This window comes from Lampris incognitus, chromosome 2 (assembly GCF_029633865.1).
Source record: "Lampris incognitus isolate fLamInc1 chromosome 2, fLamInc1.hap2, whole genome shotgun sequence".
Lineage (NCBI taxonomy): Eukaryota > Metazoa > Chordata > Actinopteri > Lampriformes > Lampridae > Lampris > Lampris incognitus.
In genome coordinates, this window is record NC_079212.1 from 62267666 (window position 1) to 62287212 (window position 19547).

The window sequence follows — 19547 nt, forward strand, 5'->3', positions numbered from 1 at the left end:
GGGGGTAATGTTACACTCCTGTAGCTCATGTTAACAACACAGCCTGTGGTAGTGACCATCACAAGAACTGAGCTGGGGTTAATGTTACGCTCCTACAGCTCATGTTAACAACACAGCCTGTGGTAGTGACCATCAGAAGAACTGAGCTGGGGGTAATGTTATACTCCTGTAGCTCATGTTAACAACACAGCCTGTGGTAGTGACTGACCATCAGAAGAACTGAGCTGGGGGTAATGTTACACTCCTACACCTCATGTTAACAACACAGCCTGTGGTAGTGACCATCACAAGAACTGAGCTGGGGTAATGTTACACTCCTACACCTCATGTTAACAACACAGCCTGTGGTAGTGACCATCACAATAACTGAGCTGGGGGTAATGTTACACTCCTACAGCTAATGTTAACAACACAGCCTGTGGTCGTGACCATCTGAAGAACTGAGCTGGGGGTAACGTTACACTCCTGTAGCTCATGTTAACAACACAGCCTGTCGTATTGACCATCACAAGAACTGAGCCGGGGTTAATGTTACGCTCCTACAGCTCATGTTAACAACACAGCCTGTGGTAGTGACCATCAGAAGAACTGAGCTGGGGTTAATGTTATAGTCCTGTAGCTGATGTTAACAACACAGCCTGTGGTAGTGACTGACTATCAGAAGAACTGAGCTGGGGGTAATGTTACGCTCCTACAGCTCATGTTAACAACACAGCCTGTGGTAGTGACTGACTATCAGAAGAACTGACCTGCGGGTAATGTTACACTCCTACAGCTCATGTTAACAACACAGCCTGCGGTAATGACCAGCAGAAGAACTGAGCTGGGGGTAATGTTACCCTCCTACAGCTCATGTTAACAACACAGCCTGTGGTAGTGACCATCAGAAGAACTGAGCTGGGGGTAATGTTACACTCCTACACCTCATGTTTACACAGCCTGTGGTAGTGACCATCAGAAGAACTGAGCTGGGGTAATGTTACACTCCTACACCTCATGTTAACAACACAGCCTGTGGTAGTGACCATCACAATAACTGAGCTGGGGGTAATGTTACACTCCTACAGCTAATGTTAACAACACAGCCTGTGGTCGTGACCATCTGAAGAACTGAGCTGGGGTAACGTTACACTCCTGTAGCTCATGTTAACAACACAGCCTGTCGTATTGACCATCACAAGAACTGAGCCGGGGTTAATGTTACGCTCCTACAGCTCATGTTAACAACACAGCCTGTGGTAGTGACCATCAGAAGAACTGAGCTGGGGTTAATGTTATAGTCCTGTAGCTGATGTTAACAACACAGCCTGTGGTAGTGACTGACTATCAGAAGAACTGAGCTGGGGGTAATGTTACGCTCCTACAGCTCATGTTAACAACACAGCCTGTGGTAGTGACTGACTATCAGAAGAACTGACCTGCGGGTAATGTTACACTCCTACAGCTCATGTTAACAACACAGCCTGCGGTAATGACCAGCAGAAGAACTGAGCTGGGGGTAATGTTACCCTCCTACAGCTCCTGTTAAAAACACAGCCTGTGGTAGTGACCATCAGAAGAACTGAGCTGGGGTTAATGTTACGCTCCTACAGCTCATGTTAACAACACAGCCTGTGGTAGTGACCATCAGAAGAACTGAGCTGGGGTTAATGTTATACTGCTGTAGCTCATGTTAACAAGACAGCCTGTGGTAGTGACCATCAGAAGAACTGATCTGGGGTAATGTTACACTCCTACACCTCATGTTAACAACACAGCCTGTGGTAGTGACCATCAGAAGAACTGAACTGGGGGTAATGTTACACTCCTGTAGATAATGTTAACAACACAGTCTGTGGTAGTGACCATCAGAAGAACTGAGCTGGGGGTAATGTTACACTCCTACACCTCATGTTAACAACACAGCCTGTGGTAGTGACCATCAGAAGAACTGAGCTTGGGATAATGTTACGCTCCTACAGCTCATGTTAACAACACAGCCTGTGGAAGTGACCATCACAAGAACTGAGCTGGGGGTAATGTTACACTCCTACAGCTCATGTTAACAACACAGCCTGTGGTAGTGACCATCACAAGAACTAAGCTGGGGGTAATGTTACACTCCTGTAGCTCATGTTAACAACACAGCCTGTGGTTGTGACCATCACAAGAACTGAGCTGGGGTTAATGTTACGCTCCTACAGCTCATGTTAACAACACAGCCTGTGGTAGTGACCATCAGAAGAACTGAGCTGGGGGTAATGTTATACTCCTGTAGCTCATGTTAACAACACAGCCTGTGGTAGTGACTGACCATCAGAAGAACTGAGCTGGGGGTAATGTTACACTCCTACACCTCATGTTAACAACACAGCCTGTGGTAGTGACCATCTGAAGAACTGAGCTGGGGTAATATTACACTCCTACACCTCATGTTAACAACACAGCCTGTGGTAGTGACCATCACAATAACTGAGCTGGGGGTAATGTTACACTCCTACAGCTCATGTTAACAACACAGCCTGTGGTCGTGACCATCTGAAGAACTGAGCTGGGGGTAACGTTACACTCCTGTAGCTCATGTTAACAACACAGCCTGTCGTATTGACCATCACAAGAACTGAGCCGGGGTTAATGTTACGCTCCTACAGCTCATGTTAACAACACAGCCTGTGGTAGTGACCATCAGAAGAACTGAGCTGGGGTTAATGTTATAGTCCTGTAGCTGATGTTAACAACACAGCCTGTGGTAGTGACTGACCATCACAAGAACTGAGCTGGGGGTAATGTTACACTCCTGTAGCTCATGTTAACAACACAGCCTGTGGTAGTGACCATCACAAGTACTGAGCTGGGGGTAATGTTACACTCCTACACCTCATGTTAACAACACAGCCTGTGGTAGTGACCATCAGAAGAACTGAGCTGGGGGTAATGTTACACTCCTGTAGCTCATGTTAACAACACAGCCTGTGGTTAGGACCATCACAAGAACTGAGCTGGGGGTAATGTTACACTCCTACCGCTCATGTTAACAACACAGCCTGTGGTAGTGACTGACTATCAGAAGAACTGAGCTGGGGGTAATGTTACGCTCCTACAGCTCATGTTAACAACACAGCCTGTGGTAGTGACTGACTATCAGAAGAACTGACCTGCGGGTAATGTTACACTCCTACAGCTCATGTTAACAACACAGCCTGCGGTAATGACCAGCAGAAGAACTGAGCTGGGGGTAATGTTACCCTCCTACAGCTCATGTTAAAAACACAGCCTGTGGTAGTGACCATCAGAAGAACTGAGCTGGGGTTAATGTTACGCTCCTACAGCTCATGTTAACAACACAGCCTGTGGTAGTGACCATCAGAAGAACTGAGCTGGGGTTAATGTTATACTGCTGTAGCTCATGTTAACAAGACAGCCTGTGGTAGTGACCATCAGAAGAACTGAGCTGGGGTAATGTTACACTCCTACACCTCATGTTAACAACACAGCCTGTGGTAGTGACCATCAGAAGAACTGAGCTGGGGGTAATGTTACACTCCTGTAGATAATGTTAACAACACAGTCTGTGGTAGTGACCATCAGAAGAACTGAGCTGGGGGTAATGTTACACTCCTACACCTCATGTTAACAACACAGCCTGTGGTAGTGACCATCAGAAGAACTGAGCTTGGGATAATGTTACGCTCCTACAGCTCATGTTAACAACACAGCCTGTGGAAGTGACCATCACAAGAACTGAGCTGGGGGTAATGTTACACTCCTACAGCTCATGTTAACAACACAGCCTGTGGTAGTGACCATCACAAGAACTAAGCTGGGGGTAATGTTACACTCCTGTAGCTCATGTTAACAACACAGCCTGTGGTTGTGACCATCACAAGAACTGAGCTGGGGTTAATGTTACGCTCCTACACCTCATGTTAACAACACAGCCTGTGGTAGTGACCATCAGAAGAACTGAGCTGGGGGTAATGTTATACTCCTGTAGCTCATGTTAACAACACAGCCTGTGGTAGTGACTGACCATCAGAAGAACTGAGCTGGGGGTAATGTTACACTCCTACACCTCATGTTAACAACACAGCCTGTGGTAGTGACCATCTGAAGAACTGAGCTGGGGTAATATTACACTCCTACACCTCATGTTAACAACACAGCCTGTGGTAGTGACCATCACAATAACTGAGCTGGGGGTAATGTTACACTCCTACAGCTCATGTTAACAACACAGCCTGTGGTCGTGACCATCTGAAGAACTGAGCTGGGGGTAACGTTACACTCCTGTAGCTCATGTTAACAACACAGCCTGTCGTATTGACCATCACAAGAACTGAGCCGGGGTTAATGTTACGCTCCTACAGCTCATGTTAACAACACAGCCTGTGGTAGTGACCATCAGAAGAACTGAGCTGGGGTTAATGTTATAGTCCTGTAGCTGATGTTAACAACACAGCCTGTGGTAGTGACTGACCATCACAAGAACTGAGCTGGGGGTAATGTTACACTCCTGTAGCTCATGTTAACAACACAGCCTGTGGTAGTGACCATCACAAGTACTGAGCTGGGGGTAATGTTACACTCCTACACCTCATGTTAACAACACAGCCTGTGGTAGTGACCATCAGAAGAACTGAGCTGGGGGTAATGTTACACTCCTGTAGCTCATGTTAACAACACAGCCTGTGGTTAGGACCATCACAAGAACTGAGCTGGGGGTAATGTTACACTCCTACCGCTCATGTTAACAACACAGCCTGTGGTAGTGACTGACTATCAGAAGAACTGAGCTGGGGGTAATGTTACGCTCCTACAGCTCATGTTAACAACACAGCCTGTGGTACTGACCATCAGAAGAACTGAGCTGGGGGTAATGTTACACTCCTACAGCTCATGTTAGCAACACAGCCTGTGGTAGTGACCAGCAGAAGAACTGAGCTGGGGTTAATGTTATGCTCCTACAGCTCATGTTAAAAACACAGCCTGTGGTAGTGACCATCAGAAGAACTGAGCTGGGGTTAATGTTATAATCCTGTAGCTGATGTTAACAACACAGCCTGTGGTAGTGACTGACTATCAGAAGAACTGAGCTGGGGTTATGTTACACTCCTGTAGCTCATGTTAACAACACAGCCTGTGGTTAGGACCATCACAAGAACTGAGCTGGGGGTAATGTTACACTCCTACACCTCATGTTAACAACACAGCCTGTGGTAGTGACCATCAGAAGAACTGAGCTGGGGGTAATGTTACACTCCTACACCTCATGTTTACACAGCCTGTGGTAGTGACCATCAGAAGTTCTGAGCTGGGGTAATGTTACACTCCTACAGCTCATGTTAGCAACACAGCCTGTGGTAGTGACCATCACAAGAACTAAGTTCGGGGTAATGTTACACTCCTGTAGCTCATGTTAACAACACAGCCTGTGGTAGTGACCATCACAAGAACTGAGCTGGGGTTAATGTTACGCTCCTACAGCTCATGTTAACAACACAGCCTGTGGTAGTGACCATCAGAAGAACTGAGCTGGGGGTAATGTTATACTCCTGTAGCTCATGTTAACAACACAGCCTGTGGTAGTGACTGACCATCAGAAGAACTGAGCTGGGGGTAATGTTACACTCCTACACCTCATGTTAACAACACAGCCTGTGGTAGTGACCATCAGAAGAACTGAGCTGGGGTAATGTTACACTCCTACACCTCATGTTAACAACACAGCCTGTGGTAGTGACCATCACAATAACTGAGCTGGGGGTAATGTTACACTCCTACAGCTCATGTTAACAACACAGCCTGTGGTCGTGACCATCTGAAGAACTGAGCTGGGGGTAACGCTACACTCCTGTAGCTCATGTTAACAACACAGCCTGTCGTATTGACCATCACAAGAACTGAGCCGGGGTTAATGTTACGCTCCTACAGCTCATGTTAACAACACATCCTGTGGTAGTGACCATCAGAAGAACTGAGCTGGGGTTAATGTTATAGTCCTGTAGCTGATGTTAACAACACAGCCTGTGGTAGTGACTGACCATCACAAGAACTGAGCTGGGGGTAATGTTACACTCCTGTAGCTCATGTTAACAACACAGCCTGTGGTAGTGACCATCAGAAGAACTGAGCTGGGCTAATGTTACACTCCTACACCTCATGTTAACAACACAGCCTGTGGTAGTGACCATCAGAAGAACTGAGCTGGGGGTAATGTTACACTCCTACACCTCATGTTTACACAGCCTGTGGTAGCTACCATCAGAAGAATTGAGCTGGGGTAATGTTACACTCCTACCGCTCATGTTAACAACAAAGCCTGTGGTAGTGACTGACTATCAGAAGAACTGAGCTGGGGGTAATGTTACGCTTTTACAGCTCATGTTAACAACACAGCCTGTGGTACTGACCATCAGAAGAACTGAGCTGGGGGTAATGTTACACTCCTACAGCTCATGTTAGCAACACAGCCTGTGGTAGTGACCAGCAGAAGAACTGAGCTGGGGTTAATGTTATGCTCCTACAGCTCATGTTAAAAACACAGCCTGTGGTAGTGACCATCAGAAGAACTGAGCTGGGGTTAATGTTATAATCCTGTAGCCGATGTTAACAACACAGCCTGTGGTAGTGACTGACTATCAGAAGAACTGAGCTGGGGTTATGTTACACTCCTGTAGCTCATGTTAACAACACAGCCTGTGGTTAGGACCATCACAAGAACTGAGCTGGGGGTAATGTTACACTCCTACACCTCATGTTAACAACACAGCCTGTGGTAGTGACCATCAGAAGAACTGAGCTGGGGGTAATGTTACACTCCTACACCTCATGTTTACACAGCCTTTGGTAGTGACCATCAGAAGAACTGAGCTGGGGTAATGTTACACTCCTACAGCTCATGTTAGCAACACAGCCTGTGGTAGTGACCAGCAGAAGAACTGAGCTGGGGGTAATGTTACCCTCCTACAGCTCATGTTAACAACACAGCCTCTGGTAGTGACCATCACACGAACTAAGCTGGGGGTAATGTTACACTCCTGTAGCTCATGTTAACAACACAGCCTGTGGTAGTGACCATCACAAGAACTGAGCTGGGGTTAATGTTACGCTCCTACAGCTCATGTTAACAACACAGCCTGTGGTTAGGACCATCACAAGAACTGAGCTGGGGGTAATGTTACACTCCTACACCTCATGTTAACAACACAGCCTGTGGTAGTGACCATCAGAAGAACTGAGCTGGGGGTAATGTTACCCTCCTACAGCTCATGTTAACAACACAGCCTGTGGTAGTGACCATCAGAAGAACTAAGCTGGGGGTAATGTTACACTCCTGTAGCTCATGTTAACAACACAGCCTGTGATAGTGACTGACCATCAGAAGAACTGAGCTGGGGTTAATGTTATAATCCTGTAGCTGATGTTAACAACACAGCCTGTGGTAGTGACTGACTATCAGAAGAACTGAGCTGGGGTTATGTTACACTCCTGTAGCTCATGTTAACAACACAGCCTGTGGTTAGGACCATCACAAGAACTGAGCTGGGGGTAATGTTACACTCCTACACCTCATGTTAACAACACAGCCTGTGGTAGTGACCATCAGAAAAACTGAGCTGGGGGTAATGTTACACTCCTACACCTCATGTTTACACAGCCTGTGGTAGTGACCATCAGAAGAACTGAGCTGGGGTAATGTTACACTCCTACAGCTCATGTTAGCAACACAGCCTGTGGTAGTGACCATCACAAGAACTAAGCTGGGGGTAATGTTACACTCCTGTAGCTCATGTTAACAACACAGCCTGTGGTAGTGACCATCACAAGAACTGAGCTGGGGTTAATGTTACGCTCCTACAGCTCATGTTAACAACACAGCCTGTGGTAGTGACCATCAGAAGAACTGAGCTGGGGGTAATGTTATACTCCTGTAGCTCATGTTAACAACACAGCCTGTGGTAGTGACTGACCATCAGAAGAACTGAGCTGGGGGTAATGTTACACTCCTACACCTCATGTTAACAACACAGCCTGTGGTAGTGACCATCAGAAGAACTGAGCTGGGGTAATGTTACACTCCTACACCTCATGTTAACAACACAGCCTGTGGTAGTGACCATCACAATAACTGAGCTGGGGGTAATGTTACACTCCTACAGCTCATGTTAACAACACAGCCTGTGGTCGTGACCATCTGAAGAACTGAGCTGGGGGTAACGCTACACTCCTGTAGCTCATGTTAACAACACAGCCTGTCGTATTGACCATCACAAGAACTGAGCCGGGGTTAATGTTACGCTCCTACAGCTCATGTTAACAACACAGCCTGTGGTAGTGACCATCAGAAGAACTGAGCTGGGGTTAATGTTATAGTCCTGTAGCTGATGTTAACAACACAGCCTGTGGTAGTGACTGACCATCACAAGAACTGAGCTGGGGGTAATGTTACACTCCTGTAGCTCATGTTAACAACACAGCCTGTGGTAGTGACCATCAGAAGAACTGAGCTGGGGGTAATGTTACACTCCTACACCTCATGTTAACAACACAGCCTGTGGTAGTGACCATCAGAAGAACTGAGCTGGGGGTAATGTTACACTCCTACACCTCATGTTTACACAGCCTGTGGTAGCTACCATCAGAAGAATTGAGCTGGGGTAATGTTACACTCCTACACCTCATGTTTACACAGCCTGTGGTAGTGACCATCAGAAGAACTGAGCTGGGGTAATGTTATAATCCTGTAGCTGATGTTAACAACACAGCCTGTGGTAGTGACTGACTATCAGAAGAACTGAGCTGGGGTTATGTTACACTCCTGTAGCTCATGTTAACAACACAGCCTGTGGTTAGGACCATCACAAGAACTGAGCTGGGGGTAATGTTACACTCCTACACCTCATGTTAACAACACAGCCTGTGGTAGTGACCATCAGAAGAACTGAGCTGGGGGTAATGTTACACTCCTACACCTCATGTTTACACAGCCTGTGGTAGTGACCATCAGAAGAACTGAGCTGGGGTAATGTTACACTCCTACAGCTCATGTTAGCAACACAGCCTCTGGTAGTGACCATCACACGAACTAAGCTGGGGGTAATGTTACACTCCTGTAGCTCATGTTAACAACACAGCCTGTGGTAGTGACCATCACAAGAACTGAGCTGGGGTTAATGTTACGCTCCTACAGCTCATGTTAACAACACAGCCTGTGGTTAGGACCATCACAAGAACTGAGCTGGGGGTAATGTTACACTCCTACACCTCATGTTAACAACACAGCCTGTGGTAGTGACCATCAGAAGAACTGAGCTGGGGGTAATGTTACCCTCCTACAGCTCATGTTAACAACACAGCCTGTGGTAGTGACCATCAGAAGAACTAAGCTGGGGGTAATGTTACACTCCTGTAGCTCATGTTAACAACACAGCCTGTGATAGTGACTGACCATCAGAAGAACTGAGCTGGGGTTAATGTTATAATCCTGTAGCTGATGTTAACAACACAGCCTGTGGTAGTGACTGACTATCAGAAGAACTGAGCTGGGGTTATGTTACACTCCTGTAGCTCATGTTAACAACACAGCCTGTGGTTAGGACCATCACAAGAACTGAGCTGGGGGTAATGTTACACTCCTACACCTCATGTTAACAACACAGCCTGTGGTAGTGACCATCAGAAAAACTGAGCTGGGGGTAATGTTACACTCCTACACCTCATGTTTACACAGCCTGTGGTAGTGACCATCAGAAGAACTGAGCTGGGGTAATGTTACACTCCTACAGCTCATGTTAGCAACACAGCCTGTGGTAGTGACCATCACAAGAACTAAGCTGGGGGTAATGTTACACTCCTGTAGCTCATGTTAACAACACAGCCTGTGGTAGTGACCATCACAAGAACTGAGCTGGGGTTAATGTTACGCTCCTACAGCTCATGTTAACAACACAGCCTGTGGTAGTGACCATCAGAAGAACTGAGCTGGGGGTAATGTTATACTCCTGTAGCTCATGTTAACAACACAGCCTGTGGTAGTGACTGACCATCAGAAGAACTGAGCTGGGGGTAATGTTACACTCCTACACCTCATGTTAACAACACAGCCTGTGGTAGTGACCATCAGAAGAACTGAGCTGGGGTAATGTTACACTCCTACACCTCATGTTAACAACACAGCCTGTGGTAGTGACCATCACAATAACTGAGCTGGGGGTAATGTTACACTCCTACAGCTCATGTTAACAACACAGCCTGTGGTCGTGACCATCTGAAGAACTGAGCTGGGGGTAACGCTACACTCCTGTAGCTCATGTTAACAACACAGCCTGTCGTATTGACCATCACAAGAACTGAGCCGGGGTTAATGTTACGCTCCTACAGCTCATGTTAACAACACAGCCTGTGGTAGTGACCATCAGAAGAACTGAGCTGGGGTTAATGTTATAGTCCTGTAGCTGATGTTAACAACACAGCCTGTGGTAGTGACTGACCATCACAAGAACTGAGCTGGGGGTAATGTTACACTCCTGTAGCTCATGTTAACAACACAGCCTGTGGTAGTGACCATCAGAAGAACTGAGCTGGGGGTAATGTTACACTCCTACACCTCATGTTAACAACACAGCCTGTGGTAGTGACCATCAGAAGAACTGAGCTGGGGGTAATGTTACACTCCTACACCTCATGTTTACACAGCCTGTGGTAGCTACCATCAGAAGAATTGAGCTGGGGTAATGTTACACTCCTACACCTCATGTTTACACAGCCTGTGGTAGTGACCATCAGAAGAACTGAGCTGGGGTAATGTTATAATCCTGTAGCTGATGTTAACAACACAGCCTGTGGTAGTGACTGACTATCAGAAGAACTGAGCTGGGGTTATGTTACACTCCTGTAGCTCATGTTAACAACACAGCCTGTGGTTAGGACCATCACAAGAACTGAGCTGGGGGTAATGTTACACTCCTACACCTCATGTTAACAACACAGCCTGTGGTAGTGACCATCAGAAGAACTGAGCTGGGGGTAATGTTACACTCCTACACCTCATGTTTACACAGCCTGTGGTAGTGACCATCAGAAGAACTGAGCTGGGGTAATGTTACACTCCTACAGCTCATGTTAGCAACACAGCCTGTGGTAGTGACCAGCAGAAGAACTGAGCTGGGGGTAATGTTACCCTCCTACAGCTCATGTTAAAAACACAGCCTGTGGTAGTGACCATCAGAAGAACTGAGCTGGGGTTAATGTTATAATCCTGTAGCTGATGTTAACAACACAGCCTGTGGTAGTGACTGACTATCAGAAGAACTGAGCTGGGGTTATGTTACACTCCTGTAGCTCATGTTAACAACACAGCCTGTGGTTAGGACCATCACAAGAACTGAGCTGGGGGTAATGTTACACTCCTACACCTCATGTTAACAACACAGCCTGTGGTAGTGACCATCAGAAGAACTGAGCTGGGGGTAATGTTACACTCCTACACCTCATGTTTACACAGCCTGTGGTAGTGACCATCAGAAGAACTGAGCTGGGGTAATGTTACACTCCTACAGCTCATGTTAGCAACACAGCCTGTGGTAGTGACCAGCAGAAGAACTGAGCTGGGGGTAATGTTACCCTCCTACAGCTCATGTTAACAACAAAGCCTGTGGTAGTGACCATCACAAGAACTAAGCTGGGGGTAATGTTACACTCCTGTAGCTCATGTTAACAACACAGCCTGTGGTAGTGACCATCACAAGAACTGAGCTGGGGTTAATGTTACGCTCCTACAGCTCATGTTAACAACACAGCCTGTGGTTAGGACCATCACAAGAACTGAGCTGGGGGTAATGTTACACTCCTACACCTCATGTTAACAACACAGCCTGTGGTAGTGACCATCAGAAGAACTGAGCTGGGGGTAATGTTACACTCCTACACCTCATGTTTACACAGCCTGTGGTAGTGACCATCAGAAGAACTGAGCTGGGGTAATGTTACACTCCTACAGCTCATGTTAGCAACACAGCCTGTGGTAGTGACCATCAGAAGAACTGAGCTGGGGGTAATGTTACCCTCCTACAGCTCATGTTAACAACACAGCCTGTGGTAGTGACAATCACAAGAACTAAGCTGGGGGTAATGTTACACTCCTGTAGCTCATGTTAACAACACAGCCTGTGGTAGTGACCATCACAAGAACTGAGCTGGGGTTAATGTTACGCTCCTACAGCTCATGTTAACAACACAGCCTGTGGTAGTGACCATCAGAAAAACTGAGCTGGGGGTAATGTTATACTCCTGTAGCTCATGTTAACAACACAGCCTGTGGTAGTGACTGACCATCACAAGAACTGAGCTGGGGGTAATGTTACACTCCTGTAGCTCATGTTAACAACACAGCCTGTGGTAGTGACCATCACAAGAACTGAGCTGGGGGTAATGTTACACTCCTACACCTCATGTTAACAACACAGCCTGTGGTAGTGACCATCAGAAGAACTGAGCTGGGGGTAATGTTACACTCCTGTAGCTCAATTTAACAACACAGCCTCTGGTTAGGACCATCACAAGAACTGAGCTGGGGGTAATGTTACACTCCTACCGCTCATGTTAACAACACAGCCTGTGGTAGTGACTGACTATCAGAAGAACTGAGCTGGGGGTAATGTTACGCTCCTACAGCTCATGTTAACAACACAGCCTGTGGTACTGACCATCAGAAGAACTGAGCTGGGGGTAATGTTACACTCCTACAGCTCATGTTAGCAACACAGCCTGTGGTAGTGACCAGCAGAAGAACTGAGCTGGGGTTAATGTTATAATCCTGTAGCTGATGTTAACAACACAGCCTGTGGTAGTGACTGACTATCAGAAGAACTGAGCTGGGGTTATGTTACACTCCTGTAGCTCATGTTAAGAACACAGCCTGTGGTTAGGACCATCACAAGAACTGAGCTGGGGGTAAGGTTACACTCCTACACCTCATGTTAACAACACAGCCTGTGGTAGTGACCATCAGAAGAACTGAGGTGTGGGTAATGTTACACTCCTACACCTCATGTTTACACAGCCTGTGGTAGTGACCATCAGAAGAACTGAGCTGGGGTAATGTTACACTCCTACAGCTCATGTTAGCAACACAGCCTGTGGTAGTGACCAGCAGAAGAACTGAGCTGGGGGTAATGTTACACTCCTACAGCTCATGTTAACAACACAGCCTGTGGTACTGACCATCAGAAGAACTGAGCTGGGGGTAATGTTACACTCCTACACCTCATGTTTACACAGCCTGTGGTAGTGACCATCAGAAGAACTGAGCTGGGGTAATGTTACACTCCTACAGCTCATGTTAGCAACACAGCCTGTGGTAGTGACCATCACAAGAACTAAGCTGGGGGTAATGTTACACTCCTGTAGCTCATGTTAACAACACAGCCTGTGGTAGTGACCATCACAAGAACTGAGCTGGGGTTAATGTTACGCTCCTACAGCTCATGTTAACAACACAGCCTTTGGTAGTGACCATCAGAAGAACTGAGCTGGGGGTAATGTTATACTCCTGTAGCTCATGTTAACAACACAGCCTGTGGTAGTGACTGACCATCACAAGAACTGAGCTGGGGGTAATGTTACACTCCTACACCTCATGTTAACAACACAGCCTGTGGTAGTGACCATCAGAAGAACTGAGCTGGGGGTAATGTTACACTCCTACACCTCATGTTAACAACACAGCCTGTGGTAGTGACCATCACAATAACTGAGCTGGGGGTAATGTTACACTCCTACAGCTCATGTTAACAACACAGCCTGTGGTCGTGACCATCTGAAGAACTGAGCTAGGGGTAACGCTACACTCCTGTAGCTCATGTTAACAACACAGCCTGTCGTATTGACCATCACAAGAACTGAGCCGGGGTTAATGTTACGCTCCTACAGCTCATGTTAACAACACAGCCTGTGGTAGTGACCATCAGAAGAACTGAGCTGGGGTTAATGTTATAGTCCTGTAGCTGATGTTAACAACACAGCCTGTGGTAGTGACTGACCATCACAAGAACTGAGCTGGGGGTAATGTTACACTCCTGTAGCTCATGTTAACAACACAGCCTGTGGTAGTGACCATCAGAAGAACTGAGCTGGGGGTAATGTTACACTCCTACACCTCATGTTAACAACACAGCCTGTGGTAGTGACCATCAGAAGAACTGAGCTGGGGGTAATGTTACACTCCTACACCTCATGTTTACACAGCCTGTGGTAGCTACCATCAGAAGAATTGAGCTGGGGTAATGTTACACTCCTACACCTCATGTTTACACAGCCTGTGGTAGTGACCATCAGAAGAACTGAGCTGGGGTAATGTTATAATCCTGTAGCTGATGTTAACAACACAGCCTGTGGTAGTGACTGACTATCAGAAGAACTGAGCTGGGGTTATGTTACACTCCTGTAGCTCATGTTAACAACACAGCCTGTGGTTAGGACCATCACAAGAACTGAGCTGGGGGTAATGTTACACTCCTACACCTCATGTTAACAACACAGCCTGTGGTAGTGACCATCAGAAGAACTGAGCTGGGGGTAATGTTACACTCCTACACCTCATGTTTACACAGCCTGTGGTAGTGACCATCAGAAGAACTGAGCTGGGGTAATGTTACACTCCTACAGCTCATGTTAGCAACACAGCCTGTGGTAGTGACCAGCAGAAGAACTGAGCTGGGGGTAATGTTACACTCCTACAGCTCATGTTAACAACACAGCCTGTGGTACTGACCATCAGAAGAACTGAGCTGGGGGTAATGTTACACTCCTACACCTCATGTTTACACAGCCTGTGGTAGTGACCATCAGAAGAACTGAGCTGGGGTAATGTTACACTCCTACAGCTCATGTTAGCAACACAGCCTGTGGTAGTGACCATCACAAGAACTAAGCTGGGGGTAATGTTACACTCCTGTAGCTCATGTTAACAACACAGCCTGTGGTAGTGACCATCACAAGAACTGAGCTGGGGTTAATGTTACGCTCCTACAGCTCATGTTAACAACACAGCCTGTGGTAGTGACCATCAGAAGAACTGAGCTGGGGGTAATGTTATACTCCTGTAGCTCATGTTAACAACACAGCCTGTGGTAGTGACTGACCATCAGAAGAACTGAGCTGGGGGTAATGTTACACTCCTACACCTCATGTTAACAACACAGCCTGTGGTAGTGACCATCAGAAGAACTGAGCTGGGGTAATGTTACACTCCTACACCTCATGTTAACAACACAGCCTGTGGTAGTGACCATCACAATAACTGAGCTGGGGGTAATGTTACACTCCTACAGCTCATGTTAACAACACAGCCTGTGGTCGTGACCATCTGAAGAACTGAGCTGGGGGTAACGCTACACTCCTGTAGCTCATGTTAACAACACAGCCTGTCGTATTGACCATCACAAGAACTGAGCCGGGGTTAATGTTACGCTCCTACAGCTCATGTTAACAACACAGCCTGTGGTAGTGACCATCAGAAGAACTGAGCTGGGGTTAATGTTATAGTCCTGTAGCTGATGTTAACAACACAGCCTGTGGTAGTGACTGACCATCACAAGAACTGAGCTGGGGGTAATGTTACACTCCTGTAGCTCATGTTAACAACACAGCCTGTGGTAGTGACCATCAGAAGAACTGAGCTGGGGGTAATGTTACACTCCTACACCTCATGTTAACAACACAGCCTGTGGTAGTGACCATCAGAAGAACTGAGCTGGGGGTAATGTTACACTCCTACACCTCATGTTTACACAGCCTGTGGTAGCTACCATCAGAAGAATTGAGCTGGGGTAATGTTACACTCCTACACCTCATGTTTACACAGCCTGTGGTAGTGACCATCAGAAGAACTGAGCTGGGGTAATGTTATAATCCTGTAGCTGATGTTAACAACACAGCCTGTGGTAGTGACTGACTATCAGAAGAACTGAGCTGGGGTTATGTTACACTCCTGTAGCTCATGTTAACAACACAGCCTGTGGTTAGGACCATCACAAGAACTGAGCTGGGGGTAATGTTACACTCCTACACCTCATGTTAACAACACAGCCTGTGGTAGTGACCATCAGAAGAACTGAGCTGGGGGTAATGTTACACTCCTACACCTCATGTTTACACAGCCTGTGGTAGTGACCATCAGAAGAACTGAGCTGGGGTAATGTTACACTCCTACAGCTCATGTTAGCAACACAGCCTGTGGTAGTGACCAGCAGAAGAACTGAGCTGGGGGTAATGTTACCCTCCTACAGCTCATGTTAAAAACACAGCCTGTGGTAGTGACCATCAGAAGAACTGAGCTGGGGTTAATGTTATAATCCTGTAGCTGATGTTAATAACACAGCCTGTGGTAGTGACTGACTATCAGAAGAACTGAGCTGGGGTTATGTTACACTCCTGTAGCTCATGTTAACAACACAGCCTGTGGTTAGGACCATCACAAGAACTGAGCTGGGGGTAATGTTACACTCCTACACCTCATGTTAACAACACAGCCTGTGGTAGTGACCATCAGAAGAACTGAGCTGGGGGTAATGTTACACTCCTACACCTCATGTTTACACAGCCTGTGGTAGTGACCATCAGAAGAACTGAGCTGGGGTAATGTTACACTCCTACAGCTCATGATAGCAACACAGCCTGTGGTAGTGACCAGCAGAAGAACTGAGCTGGGGGTAATGTTACCCTCCTACAGCTCATGTTAACAACACAGCCTGTGGTAGTGACCATCACAAGAACTAAGCTGGGGGTAATGTTACACTCCTGTAGCTCATGTTAACAACACAGCCTGTGGTAGTGACCATCACAAGAACTGAGCTGGGGTTAATGTTACGCTCCTACAGCTCATGTTAACAACACAGCCTGTGGTTAGGACCATCACAAGAACTGAGCTGGGGGTAATGTTACACTCCTACACCTCATGTTAACAACACAGCCTGTGGTAGTGACCATCAGAAGAACTGAGCTGGGGGTAATGTTACACTCCTACACCTCATGTTTACACAGCCTGTGGTAGTGACCATCAGAAGAACTGAGCTGGGGTAATGTTACACTCCTACAGCTCATGTTAGCAACACAGCCTGTGGTAGTGACCATCAGAAGAACTGAGCTGGGGGTAATGTTACCCTCCTACAGCTCATGTTAACAACACAGCCTGTGGTAGTGACCATCACAAGAACTAAGCTGGGGGTAATGTTACACTCCTGTAGCTCATGTTAACAACACAGCCTGTGGTAGTGACCATCACAAGAACTGAGCTGGGGTTAATGTTACGCTCCTACAGCTCATGTTAACAACACAGCCTGTGGTAGTGACCATCAGAAGAACTGAGCTGGGGGTAATGTTATACTCCTGTAGCTCATGTTAACAACACAGCCTGTGGTAGTGACTGACCATCACAAGAACTGAGCTGGGGGTAATGTTACACTCCTGTAGCTCATGTTAACAACACAGCCTGTGGTAGTGACCATCACAAGAACTGAGCTGGGGGTAATGTTACACTCCTACACCTCATGTTAACAACACAGCCTGTGGTAGTGACCATCAGAAGAACTGAGCTGGGGGTAATGTTACACTCCTGTAGCTCATGTTAACAACACAGCCTCTGGTTAGGACCATCACAAGAACTGAGCTGGGGGTAATGTTACACTCCTACCGCTCATGTTAACAACACAGCCTGTGGTAGTGACTGACTATCAGAAGAACTGAGCTGGGGGTAATGTTACGCTCCTACAGCTCATGTTAACAACACAGCCTGTGGTACTGACCATCAGAAGAACTGAGCTGGGGGTAATGTTACACTCCTACAGCTCATGTTAGCAACACAGCCTGTGGTAGTGACCAGCAGAAGAACTGAGCTGGGGTTAATGTTATAATCCTGTAGCTGATGTTAACAACACAGCCTGTGGTAGTGACTGACTATCAGAAGAACTGAGCTGGGGTTATGTTACACTCCTGTAGCTCATGTTAACAACACAGCCTGTGGTTAGGACCATCACAAGAACTGAGCTGGGGGTAAGGTTACACTCCTACACCTCATGTTAACAACACAGCCTGTGGTAGTGACCATCAGAAGAACTGAGCTGGGGGTAGTGTTACACTCCTACACCTCATGTTTATACAGCCTGTGGTAGTGACCATCAGAAGAACTGAGCTGGGGTAATGTTACACTCCTACAGCTCATGTTAGCAACACAGCCTGTGGTAGTGACCAGCAGAAGAACTGAGCTGGGGGTAATGTTACCCTCCTACAGCTCATGTTAACAACACAGCCTGTGGTAGTGACCATCACAAGAACTAAGCTGGGGGTAATGTTACACTCCTGTAGCTCATGTTAACAACACAGCCTGTGGTAGTGACCATCACAAGAACTGAGCTGGGGTTAATGTTACGCTCCTACAGCTCATGTTAACAACACAGCCTGTGGTAGTGACCATCAGAAGAACTGAGCTGGGGGTAATGTTATACTCCTGTAGCTCATGTTAACAACACAGCCTGTGGTAGTGACTGACCATCAGAAGAACTGAGCTGGGGGTAATGTTACACTCCTACACCTCATGTTAACAACACAGCCTGTGGTAGTGACCATCACAAGAACTGAGCTGGGGTAATGTTACACTCCTACACCTCATGTTAACAACACAGCCTGTGGTAGTGACCATCACAATAACTGAGCTGGGGGTAATGTTACACTCCTACAGCTCATGTTAACAACACAGCCTGTGGTCGTGACCATCTGAAGAACTGAGCTGGGGGTAACGCTACACTCCTGTAGCTCATGTTAACAACACAGCCTGTCGTATTGACCATCACAAGAACTGAGCCGGGGTTAATGTTACGCTCCTACAGCTCATGTTAACAACACAGCCTGTGGTAGTGACCATCAGAAGAACTGAGCTGGGGTTAATGTTATAGTCCTGTAGCTGATGTTAACAACACAGCCTGTGGTAGTGACTGACCATCACAAGAACTGAGCTGGGGGTAATGTTACACTCCTGTAGCTCATGTTAACAACACAGCCTGTGGTAGTGACCATCAGAAGAACTGAGCTGGGGGTAATGTTACACTCCTACACCTCATGTTAACAACACAGCCTGTGGTAGTGACCATCAGAAGAACTGAGCTGGGGGTAATGTTACATTCCTACACCTCATGTTTACACAGCCTGTGGTAGCTACCATCAGAAGAATTGAGCTGGGGTAATGTTACACTCCTACCGCTCATGTTAACAACAAAGCCTGTGGTAGTGACTGACTATCAGAAGAACTGAGCTGGGGGTAATGTTACGCTCCTACAGCTCATGTTAACAACACAGCCTGTGGTACTGACCATCAGAAGAACTGAGCTGGGGGTAATGTTACACTCCTACAGCTCAAGTTAGCAACACAGCCTGTGGTAGTGACCAGCAGAAGAACTGAGCTGGGGTTAATGTTATGCTCCTTCAGCTCATGTTAAAAACACAGCCTGTGGTAGTGACCATCAGAAGAACTGAGCTGGGGTTAATGTTATAATCCTGTAGCTGATGTTAACAACACA